The following is a 7,561-nucleotide window of genomic DNA, read 5'->3' on the forward strand; positions in this document are numbered from 1 at the left end:
CAGCATTTGTTTCTCTCTCTACTAATTTGCATCTCATTTCCTCTAGAAAAGTTTATGGTGTATTCCTCTTAGCTTCCCCGCCTGTCCCGGCCCGCACACTGCTCTGCCCACGTCTTGGTGACATCACCAGCACTGCGGGAAAATTCCAGAGAACCTCCCCACTCTGTGGAGCTTCGGGATTCAAGCTGTCTGGAGTCAGGGCCAAAGTTTCCTACCTTTGTGAGATGCTTATAGAAACCTGCACTCGTGACCTCAGGGTCTGCTTCAAGGTAAAGGGGACCTAGGGCAGGAGAGGAGGAGAATCCAGATACAGTCTTCTCAAGGTCAGAGAGATATCTGCAGGTTAATGGAGGCCGAGCCACACATTAAGCTCCCTCCAGTATGCCCAGTAACCCCTCTCCCCACCAGCGAGTTAGCTGGTATGCAAACACATGCTTCTAACTACAGTGTCCCATGCAGATATGTTCTGTTTCTTGACATGGTAGGGCCTCTACAGCGTTGAAAATACTAAAAAGAGGGGCGCCTGGGTGGCGCAGTCGGTTAAGCGTCCGACTTCAGCCAGGTCACAATCTCATGGTCCGTGAGTTCGAGCCCCGCGTCAGGCTCTGGGCTGATGGCTCAGAGCCTGGAGCCTGTTTCCGATTCTGTGTCTCCCTCTCTCTCTGCCCCTCCCCCATTCATGCTCTGTCTCTCTCTGTCCCAAAAATAAATAAAAAAACATTGAAAAAAAAATTAAAAAAAAAAAAAAGAAAATACTAAAAAGAAGAAGAAGAAGAAGGAAGTAGGAAGAAGGAAGAAAGAAGAAAGAAGAGGGAGAAATCAACCTAGACTCCACTCACTATTAAAAGTTATTTGGCTCTTGCCTATTTTCCTTTCAGTTTTGGATCATGGATGGCCAGGTTGAGTTTTTTTCTAACTATTGCCATGATGGTGGATGCAACGTTTTCCCTCCTGCTTTTCCCTCCTGCTTTGCTCCCTTACCGTTTATTCTGTCATGCTCATTTTTCAACGTAGATTCCAGAATTACTATTTTAAAATTATGTCCAGGGGCACCTGGGTGGCTCCGTCGGTTAAGCGTCTGGCTCTTGATTTCGGCTCAGGTCACAATCTCCCAGTTCATGAGTTTGAGTTCCATGTAGGAGCCTGCTTGGGATTCTCTCTCTCTCTCCCTCTCTCTCTGCCCCTCCCCTGGTCTCTCTTTCAAAAATAAATAAACTTTTTAAAAAAAGGCAAATAAAATGATGTCCAGCATTTCATTGACTGGATACAGCTTAATATATTAAAATATTTCCTTGCTGATATACATTTCAGTTGCTTCCTCTGGTCACACTTATATAGAACATTTTAGTGGAAATGTTTATGCATGTAATGTTTTGCTTTCCTTGAATTATTGCCTCAAAAAGTCATCAGAAATGAAAATGGTTGGAAGAGTTTGATTGCAATATGGAGTTAGTATGAAGCGTGGAGTCCCCGTAGGGTTAAAAACACAGGTTTGGCACTTGCTAGCTGTGTAACCTTGGACCAACTTTTTTTCTAAGTCTCAATTTCCTCCAAAGTGAAAGAGGGCAAATAGAGTCCCTAATCCGTGTGGTCGCAGTGAGGACTGAATTAAATAAAATACCGTAGATTCCGTACATTTGGGCTGTTACTAGGACGCATCCCATGGCTGCTGTTACTATCCTCGCACTCACGCTGTTTTTCTGTTCCTTTAGACTAAGCTGACTCAACCCCATGTGGCTGAAAGTGAAAATGTTTCTAGAGGCAAACTCAAACCGGTTTGCCCCATAACCCGACGGGTCAAATTACTTCAGCTCTTCTTGCTTTACTGATACCTCTCACAAATGTGTCCGTCCTGAGTCTGAGACTTTGGTCAAATCTCAGCCCTCACTTGATCTCTTTCAAGGCTCTTCCAAAGCCTTTTTGGGACCCTGGTCCCAGATGACCGCAGGTATGTTAAAATGACCCCTTCCCCATCCTGCAGGACGTATAATTAATTATATGGGAGCAGGAGACTAGTAGAGGTGATGTGAGCTTTTGTATTGAGTTAACTACTTGTTAATTTTGTGTTTGGGGTCAAGGTATAGGGGTCCAACGAATGGTGCCTTTCGCCTTCCTTCCTGAGTTCAGAATCAAAGAGGAAGTACACTCAGGAGTCAGGTAGATGGAGGTGAGGATAACGGCTTTATTCGCAGGAGCAGCTGAAGAAAAGAATAAGGGCTAAATAGGCAGCCACATAAATGAACGTGAAGCATTTCCCCCCTCAAAATAGCCTTCAGGCTTCTGGCACTTGCCAGGGAGCTGATGGGTCTAGAAGGGACCCCGCTGCAGGCAGGTGCATCTGAAAGTGACGGAGGGGGAGGAGTCCCATGGAGAACATTTGGTCTTTTTCCAAACTCACTGTCAGAAAAGAGAGTGCAAAGGATGGTCAGAGAGGCCAGGGGTGTTTTTAGCTGCAGTTTCTCGGCATGGAAATGTCAGGCCAGGGAACAGTAGGTTTCTTTTTGGACCCAATACGTGATCCCATACTGGCCCGCTGGACATGATGATGACAGGTGCAGTCTTACCATTTGGACCTCTCACAGCTACAGTTACACCCACTCTTTCCCTTCTCCTCTCTTCGCCTTCCCCCATGACCCCCCAGAATAGTCTTTGTCCCTAGGACAGTGTTGACCCACAGCTGGCACCCCCGAGATAGGGGTGGAGCTCTGACCTTGATGGCTCTTTAATTTTTTTTTAATGTTTATTTATTTGCTTTGAGAGACAGAGAGTGCAAGCAGGAGAGGGGCAGACAGAGAGAGACTCCCAAGCAGGCTCCACGCCATTGACACAGAGCCCGACGTGGGGCTCAAACCCACGAACCGTGAGATTATGACCTGAGCCTATACCAAGAGTCAGACACTTAACCGACTGAGCCACCCACGTACCCCTGGCATTGATGGCTCTTGAATCATGTTGTCACATTGCTTTTCTGTCAATTTATAATTCCATCCGTCACGTAATAGGGTTACGTCAGTAACAACAACAGCAGCAACAAAAACTCCCAAACAAAAAGCAAAAATCCCAGTTCAAATTGGCTCAGGCAATAGAGATTTATTATTTCCCATCACAAGAAGGTGGTGTTAGCAATATTACTCAGTGATATCGAACTCAGGTTCTTTCTCTTTTTCTGCTCTGCCTGCTGCCCCTTGACTTCCTCCTAAGACTGGTCCTGCTCGTGGTCCTCTGGTACACGCTGTACCTAGGCATCCCATCCAGGAATTACCTCATCCGTAAAAAGAAAAGGGACCATGCAGTCTTTGTTTTACGTTTTAAATGAGGAACTCTTCCCTAAAATACTCCTCACACTGCACCGGCCCTTACTAAACCAATCTCTACGCGAGAGGATGAAGCCCCCATTATTGTCTTAGCCCTGTTCATAGCTAGAGAGGGTGGACACACTGAGAAACCCGGGGCTCTGACACAAGGGAAAGGGGACAACAGATGTCAGGCGGGCAGCCAGCTATGTCTACTGCGCATCACTAGGCATCTGTTTCAGTGGTTGAGATTTTAAAGAACCAGTCTCCTTCTATTTCTGTGTTCTCATGTCTGAACCTCAATTTCCTCCTCTGCCTTCTGCACCTTGCAAGGCTGCTGTGATGATTGAAACGGCGTGTGTGACTTTAGAGAGTGCTGTGTAAACCTGGCATGCGACGAGCATGGTGAGCGGAACGTGAGTCTCTCCTACCACGCCTGGGGTGCAACTCCTTCCCGACTTCAACTGTTGTTTGCAAAGCTGGGATCGTCCTTGCGAGCCTGGAGAGTGGAAACATCTCATCATGGTGGTAAGAGTTCCTCTTTGACCTCCAAAAATAATGAAAAAAAAAATGTAAATAACAAACTGAAGCAGACTGACCCAACAAACATGAAAAGATGCTCAATGCCACTCATTATTAGGGAAACGCAAATTAAAAACTCCAGTGAAATGTCACCTCACAACCATTAGGATGGCTACTATCTCAAGCTCCGGCAAGGGTGTGGAGATGCTGTCATCCTTGTGCCCTGGGGCTGGGAAGGTGAACCGGTGCAGCCATTATGGAAAACAGTATGGTGGTCCCTCCAGAAATTCAAAATGGAATTGCCACGTGAGCTAGCAATCCCACTTGTGCGTGTCTAGACCAAAGAATTGAAAGCAGAATTTTGAAGAGAGATTTGCGCACCCGCGTTCATAGCGGCATCATTTACAAGAGCTAAAAGGCGGAAGCAACACACATTTTCAGGGACAAATAAATGAAGGCGCACAATGTGGCATCATTCCGTCCTCAAAAGAAAGGAAAGCTGACACATGCTACAACATGAATGAACCTGGAGGACATCATGCTAAGCGAAATAAGCTAGTCACAGGAAGACAAGCACTGTAATATTCCACCTAGGTGAGGTTTCTAGACTCGTCAAATTCCTAGAAACAGAAAGTACAATGGTGGTTGGTAGGGTAGGAGAAATGGGGGGTTGTTCAGTGGGTAAGAATTTCAGTTTTGCAAGAAAGAAAACTTCTAGAGATCGGTTGCACGTCAACGTGTACGCATTTAATGCCCCTGTACCACATACACTTAGAAATGGTTAAGATGCCAAAATTTGTGTTATGCATTTTTTTTACCACAATAAAAGTTTTCTATTTAAAAACATTTTTTAAATGTTTATTTATTTTTGAGAGAGACAGAGAGCATGAGCAGGGGAGGGACAGAGAGAGGGAGACACAGAATGTGAAGCGGGTTCCAGGCTCCGGGCTGTCAGCACAGAGCTCCATGCGGGGCTCAAACCCATGAACCACAAGAATATGACCTGAACCACAGTCAGACGCTTAACCGACTGAGCCACCCAGGCGCCCCAATAAAAAATGAAAAAAGAAATTGTTTTCAATATAATTTATTGTCAAATTGGTTTCCATACAACACCCAGTGCTCATGCCAACAAGTGCCCTCCTCTGGGTTGATAATATGCAGGGCTGGATAGTACATAGAGATATAAGCACTTACCCCCACCTTTTAAACAGTTGATGGGACTTCAAATGGCCTTATTTTTTGTGGATGGCGGTTTGGTAATATCTACCGCAGTTAAAGGCAGAAGAGGGAGGAGAGTGGGAGGGATATTATGAAGGAAGAGGTTCATGGGGCCTGAATGAAGGATCATCATGTAACTGGACCCCAAGAGTAGGAGCTGAGTCTGCCTCCAGAGACTGCCCAGCCTCTGCCCAGCAAGGACCATCTGCAGCCAACCTTAGGAAGCTGGACAAACCACCCCTTGCCAGTTGAGTGAACACTGAACCTTTCTGGTAGTGAGGACCTCTATTAGCTGTCTTCCTCCTGGCCACCGGTAAAGACCTCCTTCCGGTTCCTTACTGGTCATCTTGGTGGAACTGCCATCTGCCTATGCCCAGAGATTTCGCTAACGCCTCTCTCCACCATCCATGTTAGGCAAGGTTGGCGAACCAGCAAAAAAAAAAAACCCAATATTTTAGTGGCTTAACACAGTAGAGCTTTCTTTCTTTCTTTCTTTTTTTTTTTTTTTTTTTTTATACAAGTTTCAATGAGGATGTTTTTGGCTGATCAGCAACCTCGTGCAGTTCTCCTCCAAGCTGTGACTCAGGGATCCGGGTTTCTTCCATCTGGTGGCTTTGCCGTGCCCTAAGCCCTCGTCAGAGTCTTCTCCTGGAGCGGGAGCTCTGCGTTCGGCCAGATGGCAAGCTAAGAGAGAGCAGGGAAATTGCATGGGCTGTTTTAGGATCCAGGCTTGGAAGTGGCATCCATCAGTGCCACCCACGTCCTACTGGCAAGGCACGGTCACACTTGGATGCAACAAGTCCGCAGATGGTCTCTATGGTCTTGTGTGGCCGAAAAGAAAACAAGCTAGTTGGCGCATACATACCTATGTGTCTGTCATAGTACCTTATGAAGACAACCCCTCTTATAACAACCTAGAACACTTAAGCCCACTGAAACAGAGGGAGTGCCTGCACACCCGAAGGAAGGCTGGTGATAGATGAACCATCCCTTCGCTGTTCCCAGCACCCCCGTACTGGGTTGGGCTAATAAAGAGCCATTTCAAGATACTCGCAGCCCATTCCCAACTGACACTTTTAATCATAAAAAAGTGAAGATGTCATTTCTACTCGAACAAAACCTATTTTCCTCTTCTTCCACCTACAGGAATTTCATTACTGAGACCGCATTTCCCAACAGGTACAGAGAGCCTGTCAAATCATAAGAGACTCTTAAGGACTGAGAACAGACTGAGGGTTGATGGGGGGCGTGGGGGAGAGGAGAGAGTGGGTGATGGGCATGGAGGAGGGCACTTGTTGGGATGAGCACTGGGTGTTGTATGGAAACCAATTTGACAGTAAATTATATTAAAAAACAACAACAACAACATACTGCAGTGATGGGAGGAACTGAAAAACAGATCATTTGCACCTGCTTGGCCCTTTCCAAGGAGGAATTCCTGCCAGCCCTGCCTGTTCAAATTCTACCCATCCACTGGGGGCACACATATCTCAGGACCTAAGATTCCTTTCCTTACCGCTCAGCCCATAGAGATCCTATCCCTTTCTGCCTTACAAAACACTGATTATTTTTGTTACTATCATTTGAGATTTGGTTGTCGTTTGTATTGAATTCCACATCTTCGTGCAACAATTATCAACTAAGCATACCGGGTTCCGGACTAAAGGATTCAGAGATAATAAAAGGGAAACAGCCTTCCTGGAATCTGCAGCCCAGTGAAGAAGGCAAATGAACTTTCTGTAAATCTGAGTGTTCTGGAGCTTGCAGGCAAAAACAAAACGTCTTGGAGATTCAGATGGGAGAGCAGTCTTCCTGAATGTGAGTGAGGATGCATTGGTGCATTTGAATTCAGACTCTGAAGAGTGCAAAAGACCCTAACAAGTAGAGTGTGGGGAGTGCGTTCCAGGGGAAGACAAGAACGGGCAAAGTCACCAAAGGTGTTGGAAAATTTCAGAACAGGCAGGTTATTCTGTATGGCTGGAGATAAAGCTGCAAAGGTGAGAATCAGTTAGGATTCTTTGAGCTGCAAGTAATAAAACTATGTCTCAAACAGGCGTAGGTAGTAAGAAATTCTATTTCATAGCTGGAGTTCCAGAGAGGCAGGGGAACTCCAAGAGCCGTTTGATCAGGGCTCCGTGTCTGTTTCTCTGTTCTTCTCTTGGGTCTGCTTTGCTCTGTGTTCATGCTGCCCTCATGGTGGTCATCCTCATGGTTGCAAGATGGCTGCCAGCAACATCCAGGGCATAGGTTGTTCATGTTGAAAGACAGAAAGAAAAAAAAAAATTGTTTGACCTGAGCAAACCTCTTCTCAGATCTCATTGATGTAAAATGGCTTAGGACTGCCCATTCCTGAACCAGTCAGTGACAAGAGGACTACCATGAATGGAATAAAAATAATTGCTTGAGCCAAGTGCAAGGTAGGAGGAAGTCAGCCACGATGGTTCCCCTCTAGTAGGCTTGGGCCAGACTGAAAAGTGGTGAATCTTGGCCTCAAAAATCTGTGTGCATAATAAAAGGCATGGGAG

Source organism: Panthera uncia, chromosome D1 (assembly GCF_023721935.1).
Source record: "Panthera uncia isolate 11264 chromosome D1, Puncia_PCG_1.0, whole genome shotgun sequence".
Lineage (NCBI taxonomy): Eukaryota > Metazoa > Chordata > Mammalia > Carnivora > Felidae > Panthera > Panthera uncia.